At 43.9% G+C, this 19,196-nt stretch overlaps 1 protein-coding gene across 3 annotated transcripts in view; it reads left to right on the top strand.

The window, feature by feature from the left end:
- The first annotated feature begins 3,062 nt into the window (after positions 1-3,062).
- ELOC (elongin C) overlaps positions 3,063-19,196 on the top strand; it is a 33,634-nt gene continuing 17,500 nt past the window's right edge. Inside the window, exon 1 of one of the 3 annotated variants that reach the window (XM_053559259.1) lies at positions 3,063-3,120. The gene's annotated coding sequence lies outside the window, so the exon portion shown is untranslated. Of the gene's footprint in view, positions 3,289-19,196 lie in introns of all 3 variants that reach the window. The other 2 variants (XM_053559260.1, XM_053559261.1) reach the window with 2 other exon arrangements.

Raw genomic sequence — 19,196 nt, 5'->3', positions numbered from 1 at the left:
TACCACAGAAGTGTGAAGAGCTAATTAATTCAGCCCAAGAATTCCTGAAAGCCAGCTTCCTATTCAGCTGGATGAGAATGTGACTAGTAGAGACATTTTTTTTTTTTAAGACACAGAGTCTCACTTTGTCACCCTCAGTAGAGTGCGGTAGTGTCACAGCTCACAGCAACTTCCAAATCCTGGGCTTAAGTGATTCTCTTGCCTCAGCCTCCCAAGTAACTGGGACTACAGGCGCCCGCCACAGTGCTGGGCTATTCTTTTGTTGTTGCAGTTTGGTCAGGCCGGGCTCGAACCCACCACCCTCGGTATATGGGGCCAGCACCCTATTCATTGAGCCACAGGCGCCGCCGAAGACATACTTTTGTTTACCACTATTTCACAACTATAACTGTTGTTGATTTGGCATGTTATTTGCACAGGAGAGGAACAAATTAATAGTTTAATAAGATCACCTTGGCAACTCCAAACACTGCCTATTTTGTGGGTGGGGAGAGTACCAGAATAAGAAAACACTTCTTTATTAATAACTTTATTTTCTAAAGTTAAGAATAATTTTATTTTCTAAAGTTAAGAATAACTTTTTCTTTTTGGTTTGTGTGAACACTCAAACTATAACTTTGTTTTCTAAAGTTATCTTACATTTTTTAAAACTCTTCTGTTAAGTGTAATTCGTACCAGAACCAATATCAATTATCTATTATTTTACTAATATGTATTTAAAATTCTCAGATAAGGAATGTTTTTATTTTTTATTTATTTTTTAGAGACACAGTCTCAAAGTGTCACCCTCGGTAGAGTGCTGCGGTGTCATAGTTCACAGCAACCTCTAACTCTGGCTCCAGCAATCCTCTTGCCTCAGTTTTTTATTTTTAGTAGGGATGGGGGGGGGTGTCTCACTTTTGCTCAGGCTGGTCTCGAACTCCTGAGTTCAAACAATCCACCCACCTCAACCACCCCGATTGCAAGGATTACAGGCATGAGCCACCACCAGCAGGAATGTTTTTCTTTAATAGTGTATATTCAGAGAATCTACAGATACTGTAAGCAGATGAAAAAATGCCTGTTTGCTTTACTTCTCAAAGTAGCAAAAAAGAGGGCCGGTGACTGTGGCTCAAAGGAGTGGGGTGCTGGTCCCATGTGCCAGAGGTGGCAGGTTCAAACCCAGCCCTGGCCAAAACTGCAAAAAAAAAAGTAGCAAAAAGATCTTATTGTGATAAAGGATTACATGAGTTATTATTTATAGTTAAATGGATTTTCCAATTTGAAGACATTTGTTGAATATAAACAACTTGGGCTCGGCGTGCTGGCTCACGCCTGTAATCCTAGCACTAGGTTTCTTGGGAAACCAAGACCAGTGGATTGTTTGAGTTTAGGAGTTCGAGAGGAGCCTCAGAAAAAGCAAGTCCCAGTCTTTACTAAAAATAGAAAAACTAGCTGGGAGTAGTGGCACACCTATAGTCCCACCTACTGCAGAGGCTGAGGCAAGAGGATTGATTGCTCAAGCCCAAGAGAGTTTGAGATTGCTGTGAGCTATGATGCCATTGCACTCTACCCAGGGAGACAGTGAGACTCTGTCTCAGAAAAAAAAAAAAGGCTGTTTTTTTTTTTTTTTTGTAGAGACAGAGTCTCACTTTATGGCCCTCGGTAGAGTGCCGTGGCCTCACACAGCTCACAGCAACCTACAACTCCTGGGCTTAAGTGATTTTCTTGCCTCAGCCTCCCAAGTAGCTGCTGTTTTTTTTTTTTTTTTTAAGACTTTTGAGACAAAGTCTTTTCTTTTCTTTTTTTTTTTTTTTTTTTGGTTTTTGGCCGGGGCTAGGTTTGAACCTGCCACCTCCAGCATATGGGACCGGCTCCCTACTCCTTGAGCCACAGGCGCCGCCCTGTTTTGTTTTTTTTTAATAACCCTTGGTTAATATCATCCAGGAGATTCCATTTAAAGATGGAAGCTGGGGCGGCGCCTGTGGCTCAGTCGGTAAGGCACCAGCCCCATATACCAAGGGTGGCGGGTTCAAACCCGGCCCCGGCTGAACTGCAAACCAAAAAACAGCTGGGCCTTGTGGCGGGCGCCTGTAGTCCCAGCTACTCGGGAGGCTGAGGCAAGAGAATCGCCTAAGCCCAAGAGCTGGAGGTTGCTGTGAGTTGTGATGCCACAGTACTCTACTGAGGGCAACAAAGTGAGACTGTCTCCAAAAAGAAAAAAGAAAACACACTCTGGCAAGTCGTTAATCAGATCAACAATTAAATCAATGGGTAGTCTGTATCTATTTTCCTTTTGTGGACACACAGTGCCAAGTTGAGCAATTTAAATTGAGAATGTCTTGGGCCTGCATTCTTTTAATGCCACGCTCCCAGAAAGCAGAAGTCTGTTTAGCTGTTTCAGCCTTCCTGGAAAGATGCCAATATATCTAAACACAGGAAATGAAGGTGTGAGGGGGACGGGGATCGTGGAGCGAGCAAGATGGTCCCAGGACGGAATAAAGATGGTAGAAGACACCTGGACTTTCCGGGAATGAACTCAGAATTGAGGACAGCTGAGCAAACCCAGAAAGACTGGAAAGGCCCCCAGCGTGGGGGGTAGAGGCGTGGTTAATTTTCAGTAAACATTGAACGATACCGGGAAGGGAGGAAATGAGGCCAGCGCATAACGCGAGCCAAGACATTCTTCAGCATGCACTGCAACTTTTCACAAGGAACAGATGCTGATTTATAAAGAGCACGACGTTAGCATAGAAACCGCACTCCCATGTTTCAGTTTTTCCGCTGCAGTCTCCTACCTCCAGGCGTAACCCAGAACCATAGGCAGGTGTAAACTGTAAAACCATCAAAAGCGGTAACAGTGAGCGCGAAGAACTACAAGTCCCAGAATACAGTACTGCCACAGCCGGAAACCGCGAATCCCAGGATGCAGTGCGGTCTCGGGCCTCCGAGCGCCTCTTTAAGCTTGCTGTTCCTACAGCTATTGGATCAGAGTCTGCACTGCACGCTGGGAATCCGGAAGCCCTAGGCCCGGATTGGTTGACATTTCTTAGACTGGCCTGTGTTGCTGTGGGGGAGGGAGCTCTACGCACTTCCTCCGGACGAAAGTGAGCGGTAGACTCTGCGTCCCCACCCCACCAGGTACTAATCTCCCGCGCATCACAGAAATCGGCTGTGACCCAGCGGAAGTAATTCCTCTAGCTGCCCCGGAACCCGCCGGGGCAGGCAGCTGGGGGTGGGGGGGCGGCCCTGGATTAGGGGCTGTGGCGGTACGCTGGGACTCTGCTGCGGTGGCTGCGGGGCTAACGAGTGAGTCTTGGGCTAGGGCGAGAACGGAGCTCTGGGTACGCGTGGAGAACGAGGAAGAATGGGACTGGGCGAACTCGCAATACCACTTCCAACCCCTTCCCATCTGGGCGGGGAAGGAACGGAAGCTCTTAACCTCCCTGGGCCTCTCCAGCTCCTTTGGGGGAGGGGAGAAGAGGGCGGCGGGACCTTTCCTGGCGCTGCTGGTGGGCTTGAAAAGGAGGAGATGCAGAGGCGGGAGCCATCAAGGTTGGACTTTCTGTGGGCTATGCCCGAGGAGGGTGGAGTTCGAAGCATGCCAGCCCTATCGCTTTTCCATTTTGCTTTTATGTGCACTCAGATTCCTTCTTTTATAGAAGTCAGCCCGTAGTCCCAGGAGAAGGCCCTCTCTATAGGACCTCAAGAAGTTAGCCCTTTGGCAACTTGTTGGGCGATCTGTGCCCAACTTGATACGTTGGTGCTTGCGAGCATCTTCTTCCCAGCCTTGTCTGAAAGGAGGTGTCTAGTGTCAAGTGCAGTGCCTATTGCCTTTCTCTTAAGGAACTGAAATCTCTTTAGTAACATAACTGTGTAGAGTCATTTAGTGCGACAGAAAACAACCGAAAATATTTAGACTTCTAAAAAGCCCACTTTAAAACTGCCATAATTGTTTTTTGAATCCCCAAATAGTCTTTTCCTTTTCTGTTAATTGGCCTAAAAATGCTAAGTCTCTGGTCTTGTTTATATCACAATATAGTTCATGTTGTTGAAACATTACTGTTCACATGTGCATTTATTCATTCTGCAGATACAATGGCAAGGAAACAGCTGTGGTCCCTAACGTGGGTATTTATTGTTTATTGCCAGTGATGCTTTGGGGTCCCTTTTTAATTTTTACATGATTGTCTCTTTTTCCTAAATGTGAGATTAATAATTACCATTCAAAAACAGGTATACACATTTATTTTAAGTGAAAGAAACCATTTTCATTACTAGATGAATTCTGTAATATAACTAGCCAGTAGTTTCTAGCTAGAAGTTATAGTCAGCCATATACATATCAAGTTCTAAAGTGATGTTTAAATCATCTAAAATGTTTGTCTTGTTATTTTGGTAGACTTTTAAGTACTGGAAAATAATCAAAAAATCTTTTTGTTTTGTTTTGTTTTGTTTTTTTGAGAGAGTTTCACTCTACTGCCCAGGCTAGAGTGCTGTGGGCCTCCAGCCTAGCTGACAGCACCCTCAAACTCCTGGGTTTAAGTGAGCCTTCTGCCTCTGCCTTCCCAGTAGCTGAGTGTACAGGCACCTTGCTAATTTTCTGTGTTTAGTAAAGACAGAATCTCACTCTTAGCTTAGGCTGATCTGGAATTCCTGAGCTCAAACAATCCTCCAGTCTCAGCCTACCAGAATGCTAGGATTACAGAGTGAGCCGCTGAGCTGGGCCAGGAAAATCTGTTACATTTCAGCTGACCTGCTGTCCTAAATACTTTATTGTTCCTTTATAAAATAAGACCAGAAAAAATCCCATCCAATGATGCCTGAAATTTCAAGCCTTGGTGATGAAAATGATACTACATTTGCTCAAGAAGTATTTATTTTGAATGTATGCTGTATACCAGGCACTATTCCAGGCCTGTGCTCTTGGATCTTGAGAAAAGAGAGAATGTATAAAAGTAAGCAAATATGGGGCGGCACCCATAGCTCAGTGGGTCCAGAGCCGGCCACATACACTGAGGCTGGGGGTTCGAAGCCAGCTAAAACAATGATAACTACAACAACAGCAACAAAATAGCCAGGTGTTGTGGCGGGTGCCTGTAGTCCCAGCTACTCGGGAGACTGAGGCAAGAGAATCACTTAAGCCAAAAGTTTGAGGTTGCTGTGAGCTGTGACACATGGCACTCTACCCAGGGCAACACCTAGGTAGTAAAAGCAAATATGTTTTTACTTCAAGGTCTAAATGATGAGAGATATCTAAAGGAAGAGCTTTTCAACAGCAGCAAATGCAAAGACATTGAGGTGGAATAAACTTGATCTTCAGGAATAATATTCAGGAAATTATAAGTCCAATGTGTCTGGAGCATAGTGAAAGAAGAGTGGTGAGGGATATCAAAATGGTTAGCAAGGGAGTAAATAAAATGGAGACTTATGGTCCTTTTTCTGACTGTTAAGAGACGCCATTAGCTTTTTTTTTTTTTTTTGAGACACTGTCTCACTTTGATGCCCTGGCTAGAGTGCTGTGGCATTGTAGCTCACAGCAACCTCAAACTCTTGGGTTCAGGTGATCCTCTTGCCCCAGCTTCCCAAGGAGCTGGGACTTTTTTTTTTTTTTTCTTTTAGAGATGGGAGTCTCACTCCTCAGGCTGGTCTCAAACTCCTGAGCTCAAGCAGTCCACCACTAGCTTTGGCCTCACAGAGTGCTGGGATTGCAGGTGTAAGTCACCAAGTCCAGTTTCCACTGGCAGATTTTTGTTTGTTTTGAGATTGTCTCACTCTGTCCCCCTAGGTAGAGTGCCCTGACATCATAGTTCACAGCAACCTCAAACTCTTGGGCTCAGGGGATCCTCTTGCCTCAGCCTCCTGAGTAGCTGGGATTACGGTGCCCAACACAACACAGAGCTAGTTTTTAGAGACTAGGGTTGGGGTGGAGGGGTGTTTCTTTCTCAGCCTGGTCTCAAACTCAGTCAACCCTCCTCAGCCTCTCAGAGTACTAGAATTACAGGTGTGAGCCACCCATTGCATATTTTTGCAGAACAAAGTGTGATTTATGCTTCAGATAACTGGTTGCTGGGTGGAGAAAGACCAGCTAAGAGAAAAGTAGGGAAACTAGCTCAAAGAAGCTTTTTTAATATCTTAGTTGAAATATGGTGGCTTGAACTAGAGGTGTCGAGCTGCAAGTTAGTGAGAAGTAGTCTAATTTATATGTAATTGGAAACTGGAGCCAAATGAGTCTTTTCTTTCACTTTTGGGACAGTGTTTTGTTTTTTAAATAATAAACTGTTTTGCCTAAGCATCTGGGTGCGTGGTAGTGCCATTTACTGAAATGGAGAAGGCTGGGAAGGGAGCCTCACTATCTTTCTCTCTCTTTTTTTGTTTTTTAAGAGATGGGGTCTTGCTCTGTCACCTAAGCTGAAGTATAGTGGCACAATCATAGCTCATCATAACTTCAGACTACTGGGCTCAATTGATCTTCCCTCAGCTTCCAGAGCGGAGTTGATAACTAATTTTTTTTTTTTTTTTTTTTTGTAGAGACAGAGTCTCACTTTATGGCCCTCGGTAGAGTGCCGTGGCCTCACCCAGCTCACAGCAACCTCCAACTCCTGGGCTTAAGCGATTCTCTTGCCTCAGCCTCCCAAGTAGCTGGGACTACAGGCGCCCGCCACAAGGCCCGGCTATTTTTTGGTTGAATTTTTTTTTTTTAAGATATAATTTTTATTTATTTATTATTTTTTAGAGACAGAGTCTCACTTTGTCGCCCTTGGTAGATTGCCGTGGCATCACAGCTTACAACAACCTCCAGCTCTTGAGCTTAGGTGATTCTCTTGCCTCAGCCTCCCAAGTAGCTGGGACTACAGGCTCCCACCACAACGCCCAGCTATTTTTTGTTGTTGTTGCCATTTGGCTGGGGCCAGGCTCAAACCCATCACCCTTGGTACATGGGGCCGGCGCCCTACTCACTGAGCCACAGGTGCTGCCCCAAGGAGTTGGTAACTATTAAACAAATGAGAATATGTGTCAGATAAGTTGAATATCTATGACTGGCACTCAGGGGAGAACTTAGGGAGATAACCTAGGAGTCATATTTTATAGATATTTAAACCTAAGACATGTAAGACATCAAATAGAGAATGTTAACGGAAAAAAAGGCAGATGATTAGGAACACTCTGATCAGAAGAGGAACAGTGATGGAAGCAGAAAAGCCAGGAGAGTATGACATCTGGGATATTTATGAAGAAACTGTTTCAAGACAGGGAGAAGTCAAGTGTATAAAACACCGCTAAGAATAAGATTAAAAATTGACTATGTGGGGTGGCACCTGTGGCTCAGTGAGTAGGGCGCTGGCCCCATATACCGAGGGTGGCGGGTTCAAACCCAGCCCTGGCTGAACTGCAACCAAAACATAGCCAGGCGTTGTAGCGGGCGCCTGTAGTCCCAGCTGCTCGGGAGGCTGAGGCAGGAGAATGGCGGAAGCTCAAGAGCTGGAAGTTGCTGTGAGTCCTGTGACATCATGGCAGTCCACCGAAGGCAATAAAGTAAGACTCTGTCTCTACAAAAAAAAAAAATTGACTATGTGGCTTGGCACCCATGGCTCAAGTGGCTAAAGTGCCAGCCACATACACTTAAGCTGATGTGTTCAAATCCGCCTGCCAAAGAACAATGACAGCTGCAACCAAAAAATAGCCGGGTGCTGTGGCAGGTGCCTGTAGTCCCAGCTACTTGGGAGGTGAAGGCAGGAGAATCCCTTGAGCCCAGGTTGCTGTGAGCTGTGATGCCTCGGCACTTTACCCAGGGCAACAGCTTGAGGCTCTGTCTCAAAAAAAATAAATAAAAATTGACTATGTGACGAAGTGAAGTATTTGATAAGAGCCTCTTGAACCCACTGGTGGGCCAAAGGTTTTTTTTTTTTTGAGCTAGTCTCACTCTGTCATCCTACTAGGTAGGGTGCTGTGGCGTCATAGCTCACAGCAACCTCCAGCTCCTGGGCATAGGCGATTCTCTTGCCTCAGCCTCCTGAGTAGCTGGGACTACAGGTGCCCACCACAACGCCCCACTACTTTTTTGTTGTTGCAGTTTGGCCGGGGCCAGGTTCTAACCCGCCACCCTCAGTATATGGGGCTGGCGCCCTACTCCTTGGGCCATAGGCACCGCCCAGCACCTGGCTATTTTTATAAACAGGGTCTCACTCTTGCTCAGAGTTGTCTCATATTCCTGCACTCAAGCCATTCACCTGCTTCAGCCTCCCAGAGTGCTAGGATTACAGGTGTGAGCCACCAAGCCCACCCCAGAATTCTTCTGCTTCTTAAACATGAACCTTTAAGAGTAGGGAACTGCAGATTAAGAACCTCCTAGAATGTGGTCAGTAAATTGCAACTGCAGGCAGCCCACCACCTGTTTCTGTACTGCCCACAAGCTAAAAATGGTTTTTGCCTTTTTTTATAGTTGAACAAAAATTCAGAGAAGAGTGTATTTCATAACACACTAGAACAGGCGTCCTCAAACTGTTTAAACAGGGGGCCAATTCACTGTCCCTCAGACGGTTGGAGGGCCGGACTATAGTTTAAAAAAAAAAAACAAAAAACTATGAACAAATTCCTATGCACACTGCACATATCTTATTTTGAAGTAAAAAACAAAACGGGAACAAATACAATTCAGACCACTTCATGTGGCCTGCGGGCCGCAGTTTGAGGACGCCTGCGCTAGAACTTCCATAGTTGACCACCTCCCTTCCTTGACCTAATTTTCATAAACCAGATTTGTACCACATGCATGTCTCAGTACAGTAGGTCTAGTTCCTTACGTTGATCAGTTTGTTAAAGTCTCTTGGTGGTCAACTTAGAGATTTACTGTCTGTAGAATCTACTGTATGCGAAAAATTACATGAAATTCACATTTCTGCGCCCATAAATTTCTGTTAGAATATGGTCACGCTTGGGCAGTGCCTGTGGCTCAATGGGTAGGACACTGACCCCATGTACCGAGAGCGGCGAGTTCAAACCCAGCCCAGGCCAAACTGCCACAAAAAAATAGCTGGGCATTGTGGTGGGCGCCTGTAGTCCCAGCTACTTGGGAGGATGAAGCAAGAGAATCACGTAGGCCCAGGAGTTGGAGGTTGCTATGAGCAGTATGATAAGGTTAGACTCTGTCTCTACAAAAAGAAATAATAATAATAGGGCCACACTCATCAACAAGTAGTCTTGTTTGTGACTACTTTTGCATCTAAGCTGCAGAGTTGGAATAGGTGTGACAGAGACCTTATGGCCTGCTAAGAATAAAATTTGAGTTTTAGAATGGGAGTAAGGGTGGGTTCTTTATTTTGTCCACAGTTTTATCTCAAGAATGTAGTAGAGATGTGCCTGGCACCTGGTAGGTCTACAGTACATATAAAAATGAACCTATAGGCTCGGTGCCTGTAGTGCACAGTAGTTACGGCACCAGCCACATACACCAAGGGTGGCAGGTTCAAACCTGGCCTGGGCCAGCTAAACAATGACAACTGCAACAAAAAATGGCCAGGCGTTGTAATGGGCACCTGTAGTCCCAGCTACTTGGGAGGCTGAGCCAAGAGAATCACTCAAGCCCAAGAGTTTGAGGTTTCTGTGAGTTATGACGCTACGGCACTCTACTGAGGCCAACATAGTGAGATTCCGTCTCAAAAAAAGAAAAAGAAATGAAGCTATGGTTCAGAAGTAAATAGAATGATAATAGCTAGTGTTTAATGTATTTACTGTGCACCAGGTACTATTCTAAGTAATTTATAATTGTTTTATTTATTTATTTTGAGACAGAGTCTCACTATGTTGCCCTTTATAGAGTACTGTGGCATCACAGCTCATAGCAACCTCAAACTCTTGGGCTTAAGCAGTTCTCTTGCCTCAGCCTCCTGAGTAGCTGAGACTACAGGCACCCACTACAACGCCTGGCTATTTTTTTGGTTGCAGTTGCCATTGTTATTTAGCAGGCCCAGGCCAGGCTGGACCCGCCACCTTTGGTATATATGTGGCCAGCTCCCCTCACGCTGAGCTACAGGCACTGAGCCAACTGTTCATTTTTTGAGACAAAGTCTTACTCCATGCCTTGGGTAGAAGAGCTCACAGCAACTTCAAATTCCTGGGCTTAACCTATTCTCTTGCCTCAGCCGCCCAAGTAGCTGGCACTACAGGTGCCCGCCACAACACCTGGTTTATTTTTCTATTTTTAGTACAGATGGGTCTCGCTCTTGAACTCAGGAGCTCAATCTACCCTCCTCAGCTTCCTGGAATGCTAGGATTACAGGCCTGCATTCAGGCCTGCATACCTGAATAGTGGCCTGCATACCACTATGCCCAGCCCTAAGTGATTTATTTATAATCTCATTTATTCTTTAAAACAGTCCTGTGAGGTAAATGCTATATTTATTCCCATTTTACAGTTAAGGAAACTAGGCACAGAAAGGTTAGATAACTTCTCACAAGGTGACAAACCAGTGGGGTTTCTAACACAGACTGCTTGTAAGCACTGCTTATATGGAATGCTGAAATCAAGTCTTCAGGAATTAGAGAAAACAGCAAAAGACAGGTTAGGAGAGAATCAAGGAGATAGCACAGCAAAGAAGGCATACACTCATGCCCTTGGGTTGTTACACTGGGCATTTGGGAAGCACATCTCAATCTGTGCTCCTTATCTATCACTCTTCTGTTTGAAAAGGCCCAACTCCCCATTCTCTCGCCTCTTTCCTGATTCTTTCTCTTCAACTCACTCCTCTGGCCAAACTGGTTGCCTTGATGTTCTTGTTCCTTAAAAAGTTCCCTCTCCAGATATCCATGACTCAGTCCCTTTCTTTAGGTCTTTGTCACACGTCAGTGAGACATTTCATTCATCCTGTATGAAATGGCAACTCCATCTTGCTTTCTCTTCCCATTCCCTATCTACCTTACCCTGCTTTATTTTTCCCATAGCACATCTTCCATTTCACTTACTATTTTGTTTTAATTTTCTGTCCTCACCATTCCCCATGAGGTTAGAATCTTGCACCTGGCATATTAGCCATCAGTAAACATTTGGTTTTGTGTTTTTAGTTAAGGGATTTTTTTGTTTGTTTGTAGAGATAGTCTTACTAGGTCACTCAGGCTAGAATGCAATTGCTGTTCACACATCATTGTGTACTACAGCCTTGAACTCCTGAGCTCAAGCTATCCTCCTGCCACAGGCTCCTGAGCTTCATTTTTTTCATGAGCAGATTTTTTTTCTTTTTGACAGAATCCAGTTTATCAGGTTTTTTTCTTTTATGTACTTACAGTATCTTTTCTGAGAAATTTTTGCCTACACTGATGTCATGAAAATATTCCATTTTCTTCCTTTTTTTTTTTTGCCTTTCGAGTTTAATTATGCGAGCCATCTCATTGATTTTTGTGTGTGATGTGAGGTAACAGTGAGGTTCTTGTTTTCCACATAGATACCCAGTTCCAGCTTATTTGTTGAAAAAATTGTCCTCTTTAGCTATTCGCTTTGACTTTTCTTTTCCAATATAAGGATTTGGGAAATCCATGTTTATTATTTTTGCCATTTGTAATTTGATACATGAAACAACTATACACACACACACCCCCAAAGTGTAAATAACTGAGCATTCGCTATTTACCCAGGGACCACTTAACATTACTGTGATTGTCGGGCAGCGCCTGTGGCTCAAAAGAGTAGGGTGCCGGCCCCATATGCCGAAGGTGGCGGGTTCAAACCCAACCCCAGCCAAAAACTGCAAAAAAAAAGCATTACTGTGATTGTCTTTTGTGGTTCCCCCCCACCCTGTGTAATGTTCTTGATCGATTGTTTGTGGCCAGTCTAAGATAGAGCTTTTAAATATCAGTGGTATTTCTATTAGCCAGAATTCCTGAAGCCCCCACAATTCATGATAAGCAGATCGCAGGACTGGTATTTCTGAGGATGTGTTATTAGAAACCAGGGCCCTGCTGATGAGATATCATAATAAAGTTTTTTACTGCATAGTGGAAGAGTCATTACTTTAGTAATAGTTTGGCCATTTAGGACTACAGTTAGGTTGCTACTAATTTTTAGCTATCAGAAACATTGAAAATCAGGGTCAGTGCTTGTACTTTAAGTGACCTGATAGAATCTCTTAGTAAAAGCAAAGAACTCTCTTTGACCCACTGCCACTGAGAACAAAAAAACTTGTTCTAAAACTGGGAAAGGTTTGGGAGCAAGTTTCAGTCCTAGAAGATTTAAGGACATCTCAAATTGTTAACATTTTCAGATACCTGAATCAGTTTTTAGGAAAAATGAAATTCCAAAGATCTTGTGCAGGAATGCATGTTTTATACATTTTCATGTATTATTTATAATTTGTGATAGTACATAATTATGAGACATGTTTTGGCTATCTTAATTTCATAAAACATGGCTATGTCCTAGAAGTCTTTTTAGAATAAAAATTGCTTCTACTGTTAGTTTTTCCCTAAGAGACAAGAGTCTCATTCTGTCACCCAGGCTGGAGTGCAGTGGCCCTATTACAGCTCACTGCCATCTCCACCTCCTGGATTCAAATGATCTTCCCACCTCAGCCTTCAGAGTAGTTAGGACTAAAAGAGTGTGCTGCTACCCCCCAGCCAAATTTATAAAATAATTTTTTGTAGGTAGGTGGTCTCTTTATGTTGCCCAGCTAGTCTTAAACTCCTGGCCTCAAGCAGTTCTCCCACCTTGGCCTCCTGGCATTACAGGTACGAGCCACTGCCCCTGGCCCAGAATTCATACTGACTTAGTTCCATTGTGAAAGATGGAATACCACTGCTTGCTTGGTCACACCCTCCCTCCATATATACTCCAAAGTATTCCAATAAACTTAAATTGATGTTTCTTTTTTTTCTTTTTTTTTTTTTTTTTGTAGAGACAGAGTCTCATTGTACCGCCCTCCGGTAGAGTGCCGTGGCGTCACACGGCTCACAGCAACCTCTTAACCCTTGGGCTTACGCGATTCTCTTGCCTCAGCCTCCCGAGCAGCTGGGACTACAGGCGCCCGCCACAACCCCCGGCTATTTTTTGGTTGCAGTTTGGCCGGGGCTGGGTTTGAACCCGCCACCCTCGGCATATGGGGCTGGCGCCCTACTCACTGAGCCACAGGCGCCGCCCTAAATTGATGTTTCTTGAAAAGAACAGTTTTCATTATGTTTGTCTTAAAATTCTAATTATACTAAATGCTAACATTAAAGCATGGATCAATCTTTGTCAAAAGCATATGCCATTGAATGACTTTATCCTGTTAGAAAGCTCAGGATGATATATTATCTAAATATGTTTATCTAGGGTAGTTACATTATTGTATGAGGCATCACTTTGTTAACATTACTGTGTAACTACTGTTGTGCTGGATTTGTGGGTCATGAAGAAGAGAACCTCCCTGCCTTGTGAAAACTCACACCTAGTTGAAGAAGCAAAGACAGCTGTGAAGCTTTTGACTCCATACAGAAGAAAACTATAAATTCTACAATGGAGGTAAAGAGGAGGAGGAATTATTAGCAGATATTAACGCTACCTGGTCAAGAGTTAAATATTTTTTTTTTTTTTTTGGCCGGGGCTGGGTTTGAACCCGCCACCTCCGGCATATGGGACCGGCACCCTACCCCTTGAGCCACAGGCGCTGCCCGGTCAAGAGTTAAATATAAGAGCCTTGTGATACATTGAATCGGCCAGAATGAGAATTTCAGCTTTTCCTTAAAGATACAAATTCAACCAGTTTGAAAAGTTCTGGAGGCAGGATATTTTGATGTCCTGTTACAAAATGGAATTGCATCCTACTTCTGTCAGTTTTTATTATGAGGTCTCTCTTCTTGTTTCTTCAGATAGGCCTGTGAATATTCGATTTTTTTATTAATATAGTTTGCTTTGTTTTCCAAATTCTTACATATAGTCAGAAATTAATCATTAGACTGACCGTTGTTCATTCATGACCTTCTTGGTTCTACGCATGTATTTGTTTCTTATTTTGAAAAATCAATTTTGTCATGCTTTAAGAAGAGCTCTAGTAAAATAAGTAAATTTAAAAAGAAAAGGTCAGTTGTAAATAACAGAGTAGAAGAATAGATATTCCTTCTAGGTAAAAGTATTTCAGACAAGCCTACATTCTCTGTTGCCTCTCTTTTTCCCAGTCTCTGATAGGGCCAAGCTCAAAGGCCCCCAATGTAGAACCAAATATAAAAGCCCACCCAACAGGGATGAGTGCACCAACCCAGAAACCCCTGACCCTTATATTCCCATCCTTTTTTGGGGACAGAGTCTCAAGTTCTTGCCTTCAGTAGAGTGGCTCACAGCATACTCCAGCTCTTAGGCTTAGGCAATTCTCTTGTCTCAGCCTCTCAAGTAGCTGGGACTACAGGCGGCTGCCACAATGCCTGGCTATTTTTTTGTTGCAGTTTGGCTGGGGCTGGGTTCGAACCCGCCACCCTCGGCCAGCGCCCTACTCACTGAGCCACAGGCGCTGCCCCCAGCTATTTTTTTGTTGTAGTTATTGTTTAGCAGGCCCAGGCCAGGTTTGAACCTGCCAGCCCCCGTGTATGTGGCCAGCACCCTAAACACTGAGCTACGGGTGCTGAGCCATATATTCCCATTTGCCTTGCCCCTCACACTGGCTTCCTTTTTGAACTCAGCCTACTGGCACCCAAGTGAATAAAGGGGCACCCTATGCAGCTCCTGTAGCTCAGTGGATAGGGCGCCTGCCACATACTCCAGGGGTGGTGGGTTCAAACCTGGCCCAGGCTTGCTAAAATAACAATGACAGCTGCAACAACAACAAAATAGCCGGGTGTTGTGGTGGGCACCGGTAGTCCCAGCTACTTGGGAGGCTGAGGCAAAAGAATCACTTCAGCCCAGAAGTCTAAGATTGCTGTGAGCTATAACGCCACGGCACTCTACCCAGGGCAACAGCTTGAGACTCTGTCTCAAAAAAAAAAAAAAACAAAAAAATCGGCCATGTTGCCCACACTGAAACTGGATTCCATTTCCTTTTGTTCATGTCTTGGAACAATCTCAAGTGGTACCAATTGCCATCTGTTTGGACAATATCTTTCAAAACATTTTTTGTTGTTGTTGTTGTAGAGACAAGAGTCTCACTTTATGGCCCTCCGTAGAGTGCCGTGGCATCACACAGCTCACAGCAACCTCCAACTCCTGGGCTTAAGCGATTCTCTTGCCTCAGCCTCCCGAGTAGCTGGGACTACAGGCGCCCGCCACAGCACCCGGCTATTTTTTTGTTGCAGTTTGGCCGGGGCTGGGTTTGAACCCGCCACCCTTGGCATATGGGGCTGGCGCCCTACTCACTGAGCCACAGGCGCCGCCCATTTTTTTTTTTTTGTTTTTGTTTTTTTTTTTTGAGAAGGAGCCTTAAGTTGTCGCCCTGGGTAGAGTGTCATGGCATCACACAGCTCACAGCAACCTCCAACTCCTGGGCTTAAGTGATTCTCTTGCCTCAGCCTCCCGAGTAGCTGGGACTACAGGCGCCCGCCACAACGCCCAGCAATTTTTTTGGTTGCAGTTCAGCCGGGGCCAGGCTTGAACCCACCACGCTCGGTAGATGGGGCCGGCGCCTTACCGACTGAGCCACAGGTGCCGCCCCAAAACATTTTTCTAGTTGTTTACAATTTAGAACTTATATTTTTGGACTGGCATGGTGGCTGGTACCTGTAATCCCAACCCTTTGGGAGATCAAGGAAGGACGATCACTTGAGGCCAGGAGACTAACCTAGGCAACATAGGGAGACCCTACCTCTGACAAAAAAAAAAAAAGAAAGAAAAGAAAAATTAGCCTGGTGTGGTGGCAAGTGCCTAAAGTCTCAGCTACTCTAGAGACAGGCAGGAGGGTTGCTTGAAGCTCAGGCAGGAGTTGTAAGTTGCTGTGAACTATGATTGTTCAATAGAGTGAGATCCTGTCTCAAAAAAGGGCAGGGCACAGTGACTCAGGCCTATAATCCTAGCACTCTGGGAGGCTGAGGGATAGATTGCATCAGCTCAGGAATTTGAGACCAGCCTGAGCAAGAGTGAGAACCCATCTCTAAAAACAGTCAGGTGTCTTGGCAGGTGCCTATAATCCCATCTACTTAGGAGGCTGAGAAAAGAGGATTGCTTGAGCCCAAGAGTTTGAGATTGCTGTGAGCTATGATCACATGTTACTCTGACAAAGTGAGAGTCTTGTCTCAAGCCATAGAGTCACCTTTAAGATTGTTGGACCTGTTGCTAGGTAGAGAGTCTTCTATATCTTTTGCAGGTGACACATTGACTTCTTCCCCGTGAGCAATCACTTAGGACAAAATTAAGGTGGGAGGCACTAAGATGGAGGCCTGGGGGCCCACCTTTATCTTTTCCCAGGACAGCCAGGATTTCTAGCTATCTACTTAACATAAACTTTCAGTAAATGTGATAGCATCCAACTCAATTCATGTTTAGTTTCGTAATAGAAACTAAAAAGTACCTGAAGGTAGGCCTAACAAGAAATCCAATAACAAAAGGGAAGATTTACCCAACCATTCATGTTTATCTATTATAATTAAAGCAGGGAGGGTAATGGTTAGCTATAAATAGATTAGAAGGAAAGAATATAGAAGTTCATCTAACAATATAGAATATGATAAAGGTAACATTACAAATCAGAAAAAGGATAGACTATTCACAGATCTTTTGATTGTTCAATGATACTAGGTTAAAACTGATTTCAGTGTAGGCCTAAGCGGCTCAACTAGATTTTTAGTATTTGTTACTTTAAAAAAAACCTTTAAGGCCAGGTGTGGTGGTTCACTCCTATAATCCTAGCATTCTCAGAGGCTGAGGCAGGTGGATTGCTTGAGCTCATGAGTTGGAGGCCATCCTGAGCAAGAGCGAGACCCCGTCTCTAAAAATAGCCAGCTGGGGCATTGCGGTGGTAGCTTATAATCCCACCTACTTGGGAGGCTGAGACAAGAGAATCACTTGAGCCCAAGAGTTTGAGTTTGCTGTGAGTTGTGATACCACATCACTCTATGGAAGATGACAAAGTGAGACTCTGTCTCAAAAAAAAAACCTTTAAAAGTAATGTTTATGTGTGATACTCTAAAACCACAATGACATATATCAGGCCATCATTCATGTTCTGCCTTCTCCCTAGAACTGTACTCAACCCATTGTTCCCCGATCACTGCCTTTTGCCTGTCCAAATCGTATTTCTAGAATTCAGAATTCAAATGTTTGAAATGAAATTTTGGTCTCCTCAAACTTAAATTTCTATAGGTTAGATTTCTATGGATTAGATCCAGACTTACATATTTTAAATATTTATAACTTCTAAAGAATTAGGAAATGTTAACTCTTAATGTTGATTTTTTTTCTGTTAGTAGTGATGAGTCTCCCCTTTTCTCCCCTCCTCTTATTACCCCTGTTGTATAAATTGTAGAATTCATTTACTATATTAAGGCTGTAGAAGAACTGTTGCTACCCAAGGGGATTCTAAGATGTGATTTTGTATAGTTGCTTAGCTACTGCTAGTTAACAACCTAGATGTTTTCCTCTGGATATTTTCCAGATAGAAATGTTGGCACTTGAAATTCTTGTACTTCAAGTGTTTCTAGAATTTTGCTGTTGTTTAAAACAATTGTTCCAAAGCAATAGGTAGAGAAGAAAATAATAGTGGCTTTGAATTTTCCTAACCACATAGAATGACATAGTACTATTTTTAAATTTTAGAGAACTATTTAGGGATTTATTTATATCAGCAGCTCTCAGGAGTAGTAGAAAATAAGTTTAACTCAAGCCAGAATTTTTGTTCTGTGGCTGGCTGTAGGGTGTAGTAGGAGTGGAATATGGACTATAGGGTTAAACCTACCTACATTTAAATCCTAATGATATAAAAAAAAAAAAAAATCCTGGGCTGCGCCTGTGGCTCAGTGAGTAGGGCGCCGGCCCCATATGCCGAGGGTGGCGGGTTCAAACTCAGCCCCGGCCAAACTGCAACAAAAAAATAGCCGGGCGTTGTGGCGGGCGCCTGTAGTCCCAGCTGCTCGGGAGGCTGAGGCAAGAGAATCGCGTAAGCCCAAGAGTTAGAGGTTGCTGTGAGCCGTGTGACACCATGGCACTCTACCCGAGGGCGGTACAGTGAGACTCTGTCTCTACAAAAAAAAAAAAAAAAAAAATCCTAATGATATTATTGAAACCAGGAGGGAGTTTCAGTCTAGTCTAGTTGCTTAGGGCATAGAATAACCAAATGCTGAGACAATGAGGATTGCCAAAAAGGGAAATTTTAATATCGCAGATACCTTCTGAGAAGAAACAGCTTCAAGTCTATCTGTGTCTTCCACTAGTGGAGAGTCCCTGGCTTTTTTAAAAGGGAGATTAACAAGGTGTTACCTGCATTTTGGCAGGTTGTGTTAAAATTAATAAGGCTCTGTCTAGTGTTTGGGACAGATTGCCACAGGGTGGTGAGTCTTGGCCAATCTTGGCCTCAAGTCTGCCCAGAAGTCTTCAGAATCTCAACTCCTTTGTCTCAGAGAAAATCCACCATTTCTGGCAAACAACTCACTCAAGTCAAATAATTAGTTAAGGGAGAGGATTATTTTTAAAAGCCAGAACATAGGAGTGATTGAAATTTGTTCATAAAGCTGGTTACAATGCTGCCATTTAAACTGAAGAAACCTTGAGCAAGTACCAGGCTCTTTCAGCATGTCCTCATCTCTAAAATGGGGACAATAATTCCCTTGTGGAAGGTTTTTGGGGGGTTTGTTTTGTTGTTCTTTGGTCTTGATTTTTTGTGTTTTTAAGAGACAGGGTCTCTTATTACCTAGGCTGGAGTGCAGCGTGTCATCTTAGTTCACCGTAACCTCAGCTCCTGAACTCAGTTCATTCTGCTGCCTCCCAAGTAGCTGCTACAGTTGCACACTATTGCACCTTGCAATTTTTTTTTTTTTTTTAATTTTTTGTAGATACAGAGTCTTACTGTGTTACCTAGGCTGGTCTTGAACTCCTATCCTCAAGGTATCCTATTCCCTCAGCATTGTCCTCTCAAACTGCTGGGTTTACAGGTGTCAGCCACTGCGTCTGGCCACTGAAGAGTTATTTTTAGGATAGACTACATAGAGGCCAGGCGTGATGGCTCACTCCTGTAATCGTAATCCTAGCACTCTGGAGCAGGTGGATTGCTGAAACTCTCAAGTTCGAGACCAGCCTGAGCAAAAGAGACCTCATCTCTACTAAAAATAGAAAAAAA

This window comes from Nycticebus coucang, chromosome 13 (genome assembly GCF_027406575.1).
Source record: "Nycticebus coucang isolate mNycCou1 chromosome 13, mNycCou1.pri, whole genome shotgun sequence".
In the NCBI taxonomy this organism is placed as follows: Eukaryota; Metazoa; Chordata; class Mammalia; order Primates; family Lorisidae; genus Nycticebus; species Nycticebus coucang.
The sequence above is the reverse complement of the archived record's forward strand: the minus strand, read 5'-3'. Positions and strand labels throughout refer to the sequence as shown.